At 43.4% G+C, this 13,764-nt stretch overlaps 1 protein-coding gene and 9 non-coding genes across 11 annotated transcripts in view; 7 read left to right on the forward strand and 3 right to left on the reverse strand.

Moving 5' to 3' along the window:
• LOC130222040 (NACHT, LRR and PYD domains-containing protein 12-like) overlaps positions 1–13,764 on the reverse strand; it is a 417,646-nt gene that overhangs the window by 307,952 nt on the left and 95,930 nt on the right. The gene's annotated exons all lie outside the window — the stretch shown is intronic.
• trnag-ucc (transfer RNA glycine (anticodon UCC)) lies at positions 1,245–1,316 on the forward strand. The gene has a single exon. It is a non-coding gene; the product is annotated as a tRNA-Gly (tRNA).
• On the forward strand, positions 2,311–2,382 carry trnag-ucc (transfer RNA glycine (anticodon UCC)). Its single transcript has one exon. It is a non-coding gene; the product is annotated as a tRNA-Gly (tRNA).
• On the reverse strand, positions 6,136–6,208 carry trnam-cau (transfer RNA methionine (anticodon CAU)). Its single transcript has one exon. It is a non-coding gene; the product is annotated as a tRNA-Met (tRNA).
• On the forward strand, positions 6,303–6,385 carry trnal-cag (transfer RNA leucine (anticodon CAG)). The gene has a single exon. It is a non-coding gene; the product is annotated as a tRNA-Leu (tRNA).
• trnal-cag (transfer RNA leucine (anticodon CAG)) lies at positions 7,751–7,833 on the forward strand. Its single transcript has one exon. It is a non-coding gene; the product is annotated as a tRNA-Leu (tRNA).
• trnae-uuc (transfer RNA glutamic acid (anticodon UUC)) lies at positions 10,579–10,650 on the forward strand. Its single transcript has one exon. It is a non-coding gene; the product is annotated as a tRNA-Glu (tRNA).
• Positions 10,729–10,815, forward strand: trnay-gua (transfer RNA tyrosine (anticodon GUA)). The gene is given in 2 exon segments: positions 10,729–10,765; positions 10,780–10,815. It is a non-coding gene; the product is annotated as a tRNA-Tyr (tRNA).
• On the reverse strand, positions 10,910–10,981 carry trnae-cuc (transfer RNA glutamic acid (anticodon CUC)). Its single transcript has one exon. It is a non-coding gene; the product is annotated as a tRNA-Glu (tRNA).
• Positions 12,033–12,104, forward strand: trnae-uuc (transfer RNA glutamic acid (anticodon UUC)). Its single transcript has one exon. It is a non-coding gene; the product is annotated as a tRNA-Glu (tRNA).

Below are 13,764 nucleotides of genomic sequence, written 5' to 3' on the forward strand. Positions count from 1 at the left end.
GAGCAAAATGGTATGAAAAGAGAATATTCAAGAAGACAAATTGTAAATAGGATTTTAAAGCAAAGTAGAATTGACTTGTTTTTATGTAAGAAAAAAGAAGTACAATATGTTAACAATGTTTTCTACAAAAACTATAGTGAGAGTGATCATGATTTTTTATGGATAACGATGAATTTTAATGAGATTGAAAAAGGAGCAGGAGTGTGGATACTCAACACTGAGTTGTTCAAAATAGAAATGTATAAAATGGAAATAGAAAATATAATAATCAATAGTGTGAATGATGAAATGTTTGAAACAGAAACAAGTTTATGGTGGGATAATCTGAAAAATAGAATAAAAGAATACTCAATAAATATATCAGAAAAAAGACAAAAGGCAAAAAAATTCAAGGAAAATCAAATTAGAAAAGAATGGGATGAAGAAATGAGTAAAGTAAATGGGATAAATGTTGACAAAATAATAGAATTATAGGAAAAGCTGAAGAAAATCGAAGAAGAAAAGTGTAAGGGAGTAATTATTAGAAGCAGAGCTAAAGACATTGTAGAAGGAGAAAGAAGTACAAAATACTTTTATGAATTAGAAAAAACAAGACAGAGAGCAGCTATAATCAAATGTATAAAAACACAAGATGGGAAAACTGTAGAGGACAAAGAGGGAATTTTAAAGGAAACTAGACAATTTATAAGGAATTATTTACAGAAAATGGAGTAGTTTTAAATGATGAACATTTCTTATTAGATAAAATAAACAGTAAAATTAAATAAAGAGGACGAGGAAATGTGCGAGAGTGAGATAACAGATTTAGAAATAGAAACAGCTATTGATCAGTTGAGAAATGGGAAAAGTCCAGGAATAGATGGAATACCAGTTGAGTTTTATAAAGTTTTTAAAAATGTTTTAAGTCCTATTTTAAATAGAATATACAGTGATATTTATGAAAAAGGGGAGACTCGACTTTTTTTTTTTCGCCCACACAAAGAACTCCTTCATTTTCTACAGTTCTGTGAGAGGATGTCTACAAGCATTGCTAATATAGTGGTGAGCATAGCTGGCTTCTGCCGTAACATTACATGGCCAGGCGCCACTCTTGTGAAGATATCCCATAACATGTGGGTAGATCAGTGCATTTTGAGATGATTGGGATCCATATGCTGAACATGTTTTTCAGAGCCGAACCAAGACAAAGAGGGCCTTGGTTGAAAGCATTCTTTTTGAGCTCTTCTGGCAAGAGGCGTCCTCAAGCGTTGGTGGTATAGTGTTGAGCATAGCTGCCTTCCAAGCAGTTGACCCGGGTTCGATTCCCGGCCAACGCATGTCCTTTTGGCTGCTGTATACATCACTTAGTCCGTTGCCACCCTTGTCAAAAGGCAACAGCCAAAGAGTAAAAGACAAAGGAGGGCCTCCCCATCGGGGAATCGAACCCAGGTCTGACAGGCGGAAACACTGTCCACTGTACTAACAAGGATCTGCGCAGTAATAAAACCCGTTCTCCCCCCACACAGATCAGCAATGTAATCCAGTCCTAACAGCATTGTCTGCAGTGCTGGCACTAAAGACCTTGGCTGACAGCAAGAGGAGGGTAGAAAACTGGGCTTGGACAGTTTTTCTTCATTAATAATCCTTGCTTCTTCATCAGTCTTCGACTGGTCATCAGCAGTAACTTGAACAGTGCATCACACAGGAGAACGTTATTAGCATGTTTTGCAGCAAACAAAGCACGCCATTCATTCTTACACATTGCCCAGCTTTTACTCCACAAAATGTCAGCTTGCCCTTTCATGAGCTGCATCCAGTCAACCCTTGCAATGACATTCAAACCGGGGGAGCTTATTACAGTAAATACTGGGTGACAGAAGATGACAACTCCACCACTGCAGAGTGAAATTATCGACCTCCCTTTTTTTGGGTGAGGTTGTACCTTCGAACGCTTTATCCAACCTCAACGTCAGAAAGAGATGGGATCCATACTCAACATTTTTTTTTTTCGCCCACACAAAGAACTCCTTGTTCGAAAGCTTTCATTTTCTACACTTCTGTGAGAGGATGTCTACAAGCGTTGGTATTATAGTGGTGAGCATAGCTGGCTTCTACGTATATTCCCAGCAAATGTATTCCTTTTGGCTGCCGTAACATTACATGGCCAGGCGCCACTCTTGTGAAGATGTCCCATGACATGTGGGTAGATCAGTGCATTTTGAGATGGTTGGGATCCATATGCTGGACATGTTTTTCAGTGCCGAACCAAGACAAAGAGTGCCTAGGTTGAAAGCATTCTTTTTGAGCTCATCTGGCAAGAGATGTCTGCAAGCATTGGTGGTATAGTGGTGAGCATAGCTGCCTTCCAAGCAGTTGACCCGGGTTCAAATCCTGGCCAACGCATTTCCTTTTGGCTGCTTTTTATATCACTTAGTCCGTTGCCAACCTTGTAAAAGGCAACAGCCAAAAAGTAAAAGACAAAGGAGGGCCTCCCCGTCGGGGAATCGAACCCCGGTTTTCCGCGTGACAAGTGGAGATACTGTCCACTATACTAACGAGGATCTGCGGAGTACAAAAACCCGTTCTCCACCCACACAGATCAGCAATGTAATCCAGTCCTAACAGCATTGTCTGCAGTGCTGGCACTAAAGACCTTGGCTGACAGCAAGAGGAGGGTAGAAAACTGGGCTTGGACAGTTTTTCTTCATTAATAATCCTTGCTTCTTCAATAGTCTTCGACTGGTCATCAGCAGTAACTTGAACAGTGCATCACACAGGAGAACGTTATTAGCATGTTTTGCAGCAAACAAAGCACGCCATTCATTCTTACACATTGCCCAGCTTTTACTCCACAAAATGTCAGCTTGTCCTTTCATGAGCTGCATCCAGTCAACCCTTGCAATGACATTCAAACCGGGGGAGCTCATTACAGTGAATACTGGGTGACAGAAGATGACCACTCCACCACTGCAGAGTGAAATTATCGACCTCCCTTTTTTTGGGTGAGGTTGTACCTTCGAACGCTTTATCCAACTTCAACGTCAGAAACAGATGGGATCCATACTCGACATTTTTTTTTCGCCAACACAAAGAACTCATCGTTCGAAAGCTTTCATTTTCTACACTTCTGTAAGAGGATGTCTACAAGCGTTGGTAATATAGTGGTGAGCATAGCTGGCTTCTACGTATATTCCCAGCAAATGTATTCCTTTTGGCTGCCGTAACATTACATGGCCAGGCGCCACTCTTGTGAAGATGTCCCATGACATGTGGGTAGATCAGTGCATTTTGAGATGGTTGGGATCCATATGCTGGACATGTTTTTCAGTACCGAACCAAGACAAAGAGTGCCTAGGTTGAAAGCATTCTTTTTGAGCTCATCTGGCAAGAGATAGTGGTGAGCATAGCTGCCTTCCAAGCAGTTGACCCGCGTTCAATTCCCAGCCAACGCATTTCCTTTTGGCTGCTGTATATATCACTTAGTCCGTTGCCACCCTTGTGAAAGGCAACAGCCAAATGATTCTGTTTGATACTGTTTATTGCCTTGACAATATGCTGTTAAAAGCTCTATATAGTTAAAGGCGCTACACACACAGCCCCACTCCTTGGTATGGAGCGGCAAGTGCTGAAACACGCAACCAGCTTTATTTGTTTTCGATTTGCGTGTTGTTTCTTCTTTTAAAGTGTCTTTTATTTTTTAAATCTCTCAAATTAGGCTATTTTAGGCTATTAGGAGATATTTAGAGTTTATATAAAACGAGCGCTTACCTCATTTCACTGAGATCATTATGAGAATCATATTGCATATTCGGGTAAGCAGCCTAGTAAATAATGTACTTTATTAATGGATTGTTTATAAGGACTAAGCTATTAAATACTGTAATTCTCCGAATGGAAAATGCTTGAGTTGTTTGATAATATCTATCTTAACATGCAAAACTTTATCTATCATGTTTATGATCTGCCCCTCATCCTTCAATATTACAGATCGATTTATCAGATGATTTGTCATAAGAGAAATGTTAACAAGAGGATTTTCTTCATGGAGACCCATCTAAAAACAATCGACTATCAACAATCAATAATTCATTTAGTATAAATACAAGTTTTAGTAACAATAACTTAAACCGAAACATACCTTTGTACATGAAAGAGCAGGTTCTCGGTAACCTTTAAGACAAGCTCATCACATAAGAAACGACTCTCGCTTATAACGTCTGCTTCGTGGGCATTTCACGTTGTATGCGTCACCGTCACATTTGTACACATGCTTTAAATTAATGCTTTTTGTCTCCAAAATTCATATAATAAAGAGAACGATAAAATAACGTTATTAACCGGTTAACTGGAAACGTTTCTGTTCAGAATGATTAAAGTTGATCTTTTTTTCGTTTCCATTTCTTGAACCGGTTTGGAGCCCTGCTTAAAATATTGTAATTATTATACTTGTATAATATAGACCTATACATTATTGGCAGCAATGTATTATCTAATTTCAATTTAGCATTTATATCTTATTTTATTTCAGATGTTTAATAAATGTTTATAATAATTTACTAATTAAATTTACTCTAATATTGCAGAAAACACATTATGTTTACCAATCACACTAATAATAACACTGACCTGCTTCTTTATAAAGGATAAAAATGGAATAAAAAGTGTACTTAAATGAAGAGGCACCAGTTCCAGCTGCCACAAAAAGGCAATGGACACAGAATAAAACAGGTTGCTCAGGTCAAAAGACAGAAGCAGGGATAACAGCAACAAACATTTTAAAAGAAAGAGCGATAGACTCTGTTGAACTCATAAAATGCACAGACATACGTTCAACATGTGTCTACCTCACGGACAGGTCTTGCAGTTTTTTTTGCATCCAACCAAACAGATGGGAGTTGAATTAAAATAGATAGATGGATTGACATTTTAATAAATGAAATAAAAAAGTATAGGAATAAAATGTAAAACGCAAATGTATAATTTGAATGGTTTAGCGTAATGGTAGATTTTTATAATTGCCCATAATCTATTTGTATACTTTTATTTATTTATTTTTTGTTTGTTTGTTGTATTGTTTATCTGTTTATCTGAACTCATATTGTATTGCTACCAACAGCAAGTGACAGAATTTCTTTCTTTCATTCCAATTACAGCAAATAACTCCAGCAGGAATTATAAAATCCTGCAGGATTTGTCACTTGCTTGGATCCATTGTAAAACCTGTAAGAAATCCCTGCACATATCGTCAATGTGTCCTACAGGAGCTATCCTGCAGGAAAAAAAAATAGATCATTCAGGATTCCTGTAAAAAGCAATGCATGATTGTAAAACCTGTAGGAATTGCCTGCACATATTGTCATTTTGTCCTGCAGGATTTCATAATTCCTACAGGATACCAGCAGGTTCCTGCAGACAAAATTAAAATCCTGAAGGATTCCTGTAGGCTATTTTTGGAAGGGTAGGGCAATCAACAGCTGATCATTTACTGAAAAAAGATCTAAAACTTATAAGATCTTAAACGTTTGATTAAATAGAAATTTATCTGAAAATGAAGGAAGAGCACTAATCACATGAGGCATTGATAATCACTGGCAAAAACATCTAAAACTCTTATAAATATTGAATATTTAATTAAAGTTAAAACAATGACCAGTAAAAACAGGACAGAAGAAGTCAGATTAATAATATTATAACTTAAGGTTATAGCATAGCAACACCTTAGCAACCGCCTAGCAACACCTTAGCAACCACCTAGCAACCACATAGCAACACCTTAGTAACCGCCTAGCAACACCTTAGCAACCATATAGCAACCACCAAGCAACACCTTAGCAACCGCCTAGCAACCACCTAGCAACACCTTAGCAACCACATAGCAATGCCTAAGCAACCGCCTAGCAACCACATAGCAACACCTTAGCAACCACCTAGCAACACCTTAGCAACCACGTAGCAACACCTTGGCAACCACATAGAAACACAAACACTGAAAAAGTGCCGCATCAATCTCTTTGCGCCACAATTAACGCAGCGTAGCAGTGGCCCTCCAGAGGAGCTGTAGCCTTTTTTGCCCCCGGGAAGCATAAACGGCATGGAAGGCAATAAAGTATGCCGCCCAGTCACCTAAGTGCTCCCGTGTGCCAAAAGGTACGATCTTGCCCCGTGTAAGGCTCGAACTCACGACCTTCAGATTATGAGACTGACGCGCTGCCTACTGCGCCAACGAGGCGGACTGCTGAAGCTGGGCAAGCTGTGAAACACCAGCTTCCATGTCATGGTGCTGCGATGTGGCTCCTAGGAGACAGCTCCGGCTAAGTGTGCATGTCAGGATGGCCGAGCAGTCTAAGGTGCTGCGTTCAGGTCGCAGTCTCCCCTGGAGGCGTGGGTTCAAATCCCACTTCTGACAAACCTAATCTTTGGCTGTGCGTTCAGGCTCAAGTAATTAATTCTCTGGCACCATGTCCAAGTGATACACTAACACTGACAAAACCCCGCATCAATCTCTTTGCGTCACAGTTTACAAGGTGTAGCAGTGGCCCTGGCAATCTTAATGGGCACTGTAGACTGCAAGTTTTGAGGCATTTGCGCAACATCAAGGCATTGTCTACAGCAACTCGGAAAAGCATGTGAACAAAACAATGGACATGGGCTTTAATGCAAGTGCATCGAAAGGGCATCAAAAGAATTGCCTTGGAATGCCATGTAGTGGAATGTCCTGAGATGTCGTTTATTTTTAGGGCAATGGGATTCGCAGGACTTTTCAGCTAATTTTCTTACAACGTCAAGTCATGACATTTGACTCTGTGGGAAAGAGAAGAAAAAAAGCTGTGTCAGTCAATCAACACGTCTTTTTCAAGACGCTGTTCTGAATGTGCGTTTCTGGAGGCGGTGGTTCCTATCTCCGGATGATGAGCACGAGTATCGCATCACAGGTCTGGTGGTCCAGCATGTCGATGCAGTGCCCGCGGACAGCTCATGCTCTCACTGTGAGGACATGGCTGTTGCACAGCTGAGATCTCAGGCTCAAGTATTTAACCCTCTGGCGCCATGTCCGAGTGATACAGTAACACTGACAAAGTGCCGCATCAATCTCTTTGCCCCACAATTTACGCAGCGTAGCATTGGCCCTGGCAGCGTTAATGGGCACTGTAGACCGCAAGGTTTGAGGCGTTTGCGCAACATCAAGGCATTGTCCACAGCAACTCGGAAAAGCATGTGTTCAAAACAAAGGACGTGGGCTTTAAAGCAAGTGCACCGAAACGGGATCAAAAGAATTGTCTTGGTATGCCATGTAGTGGAATGTCCTGAGATGCTGTTTATTTTTAATTCAATGGGATTCGCAGGGCTTTTCGGCGAATCCTCTTCCACCGTCAAGTCATGACATTTGACGGATCCACGTCAAACGTCAAGCGATAATGTGACAGGAATGGGAGCATCTTGCCATCATGGCTTCAGACTCAGGAGATGTTCTTGGAACGTCACGCCGCATGCCCTCCAGAGGAGCTGTAGCCTTTTTTGCCCCCGGGAAGCATAAACGGCACGGAAGGTAATAAAGTACGCCGCCCGGTCACCTAAGTGCTCCCGTGTGCCAAAAGGTACGATCTTGTCCCGTGTGAGGCTCGAATTCACGACCTTCAGATAATGAAACTGACGCGCTGCCTACTGCGCCAACGAGGCAGACTGCTGAAGCTGGGCAAGCTGTGAAACACCAGCTTCCATGTCATGGTGCTGCGATGTGGCTCCTAGGAGACAGCTCCGGCTAAGTGTGTATGTCAGGATGGCCGAGCCGTCTAAGGTGCTGTGTTCAGGTCGCAGTCTCCCCTGGAGGCGTGGGTTCGAATCCCACTTCTGACAAACCTAATCTCTGGCTGTGCGTTCAGGCTCAAGTATTTAATTCTCTGGCGCCATGTCCAAGTGATACAGTAACACTGACAAAGCCCCTCATCAATCTCTTAGCGTCACAGTTTACAAGGTGTAGCAGTGGCCCTGGCAACCTTAATGGGCACTGTAGACTTCAAGTTTTGAGGCATTTGCGCAACATCAAGGCATTGTCTACAGCAACTCGGAAAAGCATGTGAACAAAACAATGGACGTGGGCTTTAATGCAAGTGCATCGAAAGGGCATAAATACAATTGCCTTTGAATGCCATGTAGTGGAATGTCCTGAGATGCCGTTTATTTTTAGGGCAATGGGATTCGCAGGACTTTTCGGCTAATTTTCTTACAACGTCAAGTCATGACATTTGACTCTTTGTGGGAAAGAGAAGAAAAAAAAAGCTGTGTCAGTCAATCAACGCGTCTTTTTCAAGACGCTGTTCTGAATGTGCGTTTTTGGAGGCGGTGGTTCCTATCTCCGGATGATGAGCACGAGTATCGCATCACAGGTCTGGGGGTCCAGCATGTCGATGCGGTGCCCGCGGACAGCTCATGCTCTCACTGTGAGGACATGGCTGTTGCACAGCTAAGATCTCAGGCTCAAGTATTTAACCCTCTGGCGCCATGTCCGAGTGATACAGTAACACTGACAAAGTGCAGCATCAATCTCTTTGCGCCACAATTTACGCAGCGTAGCAGTGGCCCTGGCAGCGTTAATGGGCACTGTAGACCGCAAGGTTTGAGGCGTTTGCGCAACATCAAGGCATTGTCCACAGCAACTCGGAAAAGCATGTATTCAAAACAATGGACGTGGGCTTTAATGCAAGTGCACCGAAACGGGATCAAAAGAATTGTCTTGGTATGCCATGTAGTGGAATGTCCTGAGATGCCATTTATTTTTAATTCAATGGGATTCGCAGGGCTTTTCGGCTAATCCTCTTACAACGTCAAGTTAAGACATTTGATGGATTCACATCAAAAAAGCATCTTGCCATCATTGCTTCAGACTCAGGAGATTTTAAACATTTACTTACCTTACAGCACTTACCTTTTACCTCACAAATTAAGAGATTTGACCAGATACTTACAGATGGTAACCAAGTCAGCAGCTGTATGTTATGATGCAAATACGTTAGCATACTGTTATACATTTATAGCTTACTAATGTTAACACAAACGTGACAAGACATGACCATACATAAAAAATCATAAAAATGTGTATTATTTACTTACCTTCCATAACATAGAGGCTGCGTGGCTACAGGACCTTCCTAAACCAGCTATGCACTAACATCCTGTAGTCTCCACTGATCCCTGCTTACTAAGTAGCAACCACGCTGAGTGGCATGGACTGCTCGACTGGCTGGGGTGCACATTTGCTTTTAAAAAGGGTCACCCTTGCTGTGTAATAGAACACGACCCACTTTACCACTATGCAAATATTGGTAGGCTTCGGTACTGCGAGAGCAGCCGTCAAGAGTTGGCTATTTAAAATGAGGCGCAGCACCAGAAGCCGAGCGCCGCTCAGCTTGCCTTGAAACAGCACCGACAAAAACAATGCCCTTGACCCCTTTTTCTGTTTCTGCTCAAAAAATAAATCTATTGCTTGTAACCTCCCAATGGAGAGGAGAAAGTCTCAGTGGCGCAATGGATAATGTGTCTGACTATGGCTCAGAAGATTCTAGGTTCGACTCCTGGCTCGCTTGCTTTGTACTTTTTGCTTTGCTGTCAGCCAGTGCACTGCGGTCGCCTTTCCCCCCGCTGGAGCTGTTCAAGTCCACTCTGGAGTGAATCGAGTTTCTGGGGCCGCCAGCACAGAGCCCGTGGGGTGCTCCCCTTGTTTCAAAGGCTGCACCAACTGCTGATTTTTATTAACGTCTACTACAGCTACACCAACCGTAAACCAAGCCTACTTGTTGCAAATGTCCCTACCACTTAGAAGTCACCCAGCCAACTTGCAGCATAATCTCTTCCACTTGTAAGTTTCTGAGCTGCAGCAATACCTAAGCGCTCTGATAAAACATGCATAAAAGAAACTATGGCTTTTAACCACCTTTTGGAGAGGAGAGAGTCCGACCCTGGATCTCAGGTCTTCTATGGAGGGACTGTCAGGAATCCTGTAAGAGCATCCCATCCACACAACCTCTTGCCATAAAAACAAAGCAGAATGTGTGGTGACGGAACTCCAGGTTGACAGAGCCTTGTCCTTGTTTCAAACAATGTGCTAACAAGGTGCTGAACAGAGTGTCAGTGGCACAAAGGATAATGCTAATGACTATGCATCAGAGGATTCTAGCTTACGGAAACCATGAGACTGTGTATGAGAGCGTGCGTAAATGTATGTGTGGTACTTGTGCAAGAGAGGCAGTGAAGTGTGCACGATCAGAAAGAACTGAAGTTTGTGCCAAGACTGGCCCTCACAAGTGGCAGCTCCCATATGGTCTAGCGGTCAGGATTCTTGGTATTCACCCAGGCTGCCCGGGTTGACAGAGCCTTGTCCTTGTTTCAAACAGTGTGCTAACAAGGTGCTGAACAGAGTGCCAGTGGCACAAAGGATAACGCTAATGACTATGCATCAGAGGATTCTAGCTTACGGAAACCATGAGACTGTGTATGAGAGCGTGCGTAAATGTATGAGTGGTACTTGTGCAAGAGAGGCAGTGAAGTGCGCACGATCAGAAAGAACTGAAGTTTGTGCCAAGACTGGCCCTCACAAGTGGCAGCTCCCATATGGTCTAGTGGTCAGGATTCCTGGTTTTCACCCAGGCGGCCCGGGTTTGACTCCCGGTATGGGAAGGCTTGAGTGTTTTTGCTTCTGCCCTTTTTGGCCTGCAGCTACCTTAAGGGGATGGGCTTGTGCTCGACTGTTGTAAGCCCTCGATAGCTCAGTTGGTAGAGCGGAGGACTGTAGGTGGGATGTTGGCATTCCTTAGGTTGCTGGTCCGACTCCGGCTCGAAGGAGATCTTTTGCGCTCAGAGCTGCTTTCATGCCTGTGCAGTTCGATTATATTTTAGTCGCTAGAACTCAAAGTTCTCCATAGAGGTGAAAAGAAAGTTCCCTGACCGGGAATCGAACCTGGGCCGCGGTGGTGAGAGCACCGAATCCTGACCACTAGACCATCAGGGAAGGGCCAGCAGAAACTTGCCCCTGGCTTTCTTTGGTCTTTTTGCTGTGCTGTCAGTCAGTGCACTGCAGTCGCCTTTCCCCCCCGCTGGAGCTTTTTCAGTTCCACTCTGGAGTGAATCGAGTTTCTGGGGCTGCCAGCACAGAGCCCGTGGGATGCTCCCCTGGTTTCAAAGGCTGCCCCAACTGCTGATTTTTATTAACGTCTACTACAGCTACACCAACCGTAAACCAAGCCTACTTGTTGCAAATGTCCCTACCACTTAGAAGTCACCCAGCCAACTTGCAGCGTAATCTCTTCCACTTGTAAGTCTCTGAGCTGCAGCAATACCTAAGCGCTCTGATAAAACATGCATAAAAGAAACTATGGCTTTTAACCTCCTTTTGGAGAGGAGAGAGTCTCCGACCCTGGATCTCAGGTCTTCTATGGAGGGACTGTCAGGAATCCTGTAAGAGCATCCCATCCACACAACCTCTTGCCATAAAAACAAAGCAGAATGTGTGGTGACGGAACTCCAGGTTGACAGAGCCTTGTCCTTGTTTCAAACAATGTGCTAACAAGGTGCTGAACAGAGTGCCAGTGGCACAAAGGATAACGCTAATGACTATGCATCAGAGGATTCTAGCTTACGGAAACCATGAGACTGTGTATGAGAGCGTGCGTAAATGTATGAGTGGTACTTGTGCAAGAGAGGCAGTGAAGTGTGCACGATCAGAAAGAACTAAAGTTTGTGCCAAGACTGGCCCTCACAAGTGGCAGCTCCCATATAGTCTAGCGGTCAGGATTCTTAGTATTCACCCAGGCTGCCCGGGTTGACAGAGCCTTGTCCTTGTTTCAAACAATGTGCTAACAAGGTGCTGAACAGAGTGCCAGTGGCTCAAAGGATAACGCTAATGACTATGCATCAGAGGATTCTAGCTTACGGAAACCATGAGACTGTGTATGAGAGCGTGCGTAAATGTATGAGTGGTACTTGTGCAAGAGAGGCAGTGAAGTGCGCACGATCAGAAAGAACTGAAGTTTGTGCCAAGACTGGCCCTCACAAGTGGCAGCTCCCATATGGTCTAGCGGTCAGGATTCCTGGTTTTCACCCAGGCGGCCCGGGTTCGACTCCTGGTATGGGAAGGCTTGAGTGTTTTTGCTTCTGCCCTTTTTGGCCTGCAGCAACCTTAAGGGGATGGGCTTGTGCTCAACTGTCGTAAGCCTTCGATAGCTCAGTTGGTAGAGCGGAGGACTGTAAGTGGGATGTTGGCAATCCTTAGGTCGCTGCTCCGGCTCGAAGGAGATCTTTTGCGCTCAGAGCTGCTTTCATGCCTGTGCAGTTCCATTATATTTTAGTCGCTAGAACTCAAAGTTCACCATAGAGGTGAAAAGGAAGTTCCCTGACCGGGAATCGTACCCAGGCCGCGGCGGTGAGAGCACCGAATCCTGACCACTAGACCATCAGGTAAGGGCCAGCAGAAGCTTGCCCCTGGCTTTCTTTGGTCTTTTTGCTGTGCTGTCAGTCAGTGCACTGCGGTCGCCTTATCCCCAACCCCCCCCCCCCCCCCCACCCCCCCGCTGGAGCTGTTCAGTTCCACTCTGGAGTGAATCGAGTTTCTGGGGCTGCCAGCACAGAGCCCGTGGGGTGCTCTCCTGGTTTCAAAGGCTGCCCCAACTGCTGATTTTTATTAATGTCTACTACAGCTACACCAACCGTAAAACAAGCCTACTTGTTGCAAATGTCCCTACCACTTAGAAGTCACCCAGCCAACTTGCAGCGTAATATCTTCCACTTGTAAGTCTCTGAGCTGCAGCAATACCTAAGCGCTCTGATAAAACATGCATAAAAGAAACTATGGCTTTTAACCTCCTTTTGGAGAGGAGAGAGTCTCCGACCCTGGATCTCAGGTCTTCTATGGAGGGACTGTCAGGAATCCTGTAAGAGCATCCCATCCACACAACCTCTTGCCATAAAAACAAAGCAGAATGTGTGGTGATGGAACTCCAGGTTGACAGAGCCTTGTCCTTGTTTCAAACAATGTGCTAACAAGGTGCTGAACAGAGTGCCAGTGGCACAAAGGATAACGCTAATGACTATGCATCAGAGGATTCTAGCTTACGGTACAGGTATATAGTGTTTACAGGGACAGCATGTAACCACTGTGGTTGAGGGGGACACACCTTTCCTTACAACCTACAAATTAAATTTATATATCAAACAATCTGTTATGGCCTCATTAAGATACATCTCACTTAAAAAATCACTTGTCACTTGTGAGTTGTTGAAAAATTACACCTGTTTTTTCACAGGCGTACAGGGTCATCGGTATCATGGTTTGTTGGGACACACAGGTTTAAAGGGTCTGCTTGTGTAAATCATTCATACACAACAAGCAAAGTGGTTTAAAGGGTCAAACATGGTTTACCAGGACCAGTAACATAACAAAAACACTGACTGGGGTTAGATGCATACTTCAAGAAAATGATGAATGAATGAGAAGTTTTTTAATTGTTTCTTAAACTGAGTATTTTTATCATTGATAAAAATCTGTGATACACATACTTGCTGTACACACAATGTGCTAATTCATAGTAATCGGAGTAAATAATTAATTGCAGTAATAATAACATTATAAGAATAAGTAATAATAAAAACAAGCTGCCACAAAACTTACTGAATACTAAGAACAGTATACAAAGGCTAAAAATGTTAAAACTGAAGTACATCAAGTACTTCATACATTTGAGGAACTGTTACAACAGTGTATCAAAATGTACTCAAGAAAAACAAAACCTTGTAAAC

This window comes from Danio aesculapii, chromosome 4, assembly GCF_903798145.1.
Source record: "Danio aesculapii chromosome 4, fDanAes4.1, whole genome shotgun sequence".
Lineage (NCBI taxonomy): Eukaryota > Metazoa > Chordata > Actinopteri > Cypriniformes > Danionidae > Danio > Danio aesculapii.